Raw genomic sequence first — 2069 nt, forward strand, 5'->3', positions numbered from 1 at the left:
GGGGGAAGGGATCCTCCACCTCCCCCCCCCCCCCCCCCCCCCGCTTCTAAGCAGCAGCGGGAAGCGGAGCAGCCCGGCCCCAGCCTGCTCTACTCTGCCAGCTCCCAGCTGCTGCGCTCCGCTTCCCACCACTGGTGACTGAGGGGGGCATCCTTTCCCCAACCTCCCCTCCCCCCAGCAACATGGCCGGGGCAAGGGAAGCGGAGCGGGCTGGGGCCGTGTCGCTCTCCTTTCCGCCACCGGTGAGTGTGTGGGACGATCCTTTCCCTTCACTCACCGGCGGCGGGAAGCGGAGCGCCGCAGCTGGGAGCTGGCGGAGTAGAGCGGGCTGGGGCCGGGTTGCTCTGCTTCCCACCGGTGAGTGCGGGGTTGCTGGGGGAAGAGGTGGAATGGGGGCGGGCCGGGGGTGGAGCAGGGGGAAAGGGTAAGAGGTGGAGCCAAGGGAGTTGTCTGGGGCCCCACACCCCTCTAGGGACGGCCCTGCCCCTTGCAGTGTGGGGGCGGGGCGGCCGGCCAAGGGATAGGGCTCGTAGGGTTACCATATCTCATAAATAAAAAAAGAGGACCCTCCACGGGCCCTGGCCCCGCCCATTTCCCCACCCCTAGCCCCGCCCCAACTCCGCCCCTTCCCCGCCCTAACTCCGCCCCCTCCTCCCTCCCACTCCCAGCCAGGGGGAAAGGGCTGCCCCAGTGCTACCAGCTTCAGGGTTTGCCGGGCAGCCCCCAGACCCTGTGCCCCCGGCCAGTGCTTCCCCAGTGCAGCTGGAGCCCAGGAGGGGAAGCGCCCAGCCGGGGGCGCAGGGTCTGGAGGCTGCCCGGCAAACCGTGAAGCCGGTAGCACTCGGGCTTTGGGCAGCCCCTATGCCTCCAGACCCTGTGCCCCCAGCCGGGCACTTCCCCTCCCGGGCTCCGGCGGCGCAGGGTCCGGAGGCACGGAGGCTGCCCGAAGCCAGTAGCTCTCGGGCAGCCCGGCTCTTAAACAGAGCCGAAGAGGAGCAGAACCTCCAGCTGCGGCGGCTCTGCTCCTCCCCGACTCTTCGGCTCTGTTTAAGAGCCGGGCTGCCCGAGCGCTACCGGCTTCGGGCAGCCCCCCGTGCCTCCGGACCCCAGCCGCCGGCCGGGCACTTCCCCTCCCGGGCTCCTGCGGCGCAGGGTCTGGAGGCACAGGGCTGCCTGAAGCCAGTAGCGCTTGGGCAGCCGGGCTCTTAAACAGAGCCGAAGAGTCGGGGAGGAGCAGAGCCGCCATTTTCCCGGACATGTTTGGCTTTTTGGCAATTCCCCCTGGACGGGGGTTTGACTGCCGAAAAGCCGGACATGTCCGGGAAAAAGAGGACGTATGGTAACCCTAAGCTCATCGCAGGGGCTCGTGCCCCAAATTTCATAGGGCCCTAGGCAGCTGCATGCTGCATATGCCTAAGGATGGCCCTGGATTTCTCCTCTATATTATGATGACTTTGCTGATGCTGCAGTATTTAGTCTTTGTCCTGATGGAGTATTTTGCATGTCAGTGACTATTTGACTTGATGCTTGTTTCACTAACAAGGTGTGACAAAGTCAGACTGGACAAATGTAAGAAAGCGGCGAAAGGCAGGTAAATCAGCCCGAGAATGGTAAAGACCCTTTTCCCCATGAGCAGAAAAGAGGTTACCTCCGGTTAACTAGGGACATGCAAGTCAAATGAAGGGCTGCCTGAGATCTTCAAATACCCTTTTGCTGGTGAGGGAGAGGAGAGATGGGAGATAAGCTGCAGCAGGGAGAAAAGGCTTCTCCTGGGTGGAAGGCTGCTCTTCCCCCTAACATGGTAATAGAGTGTTTGGGGAAGGACTGGCACCCAGAGGCTAGCATAATGAGGCAACACTAGAAAGAGCGGGCAGGCAGGCAGGGAGAGGTATTCCCTTTTTGTGTTATTAACTTGGGTTTTTTTATTTGCCTGAAAAGTGCTCCTGGGGCCTACCCTGAGGCCCACCTTGTAAATATTGAAGAATAAAAATCCAAGTGAGGAATAAAAATTCTCCAGAATGGGACCGATTTACTCTAGCCTCTACCGCCAGAGGAAGAAACACTGAACC

This window comes from Chrysemys picta, chromosome 4 (genome assembly GCF_011386835.1).
Source record: "Chrysemys picta bellii isolate R12L10 chromosome 4, ASM1138683v2, whole genome shotgun sequence".
In the NCBI taxonomy this organism is placed as follows: domain Eukaryota; kingdom Metazoa; phylum Chordata; order Testudines; family Emydidae; genus Chrysemys; species Chrysemys picta.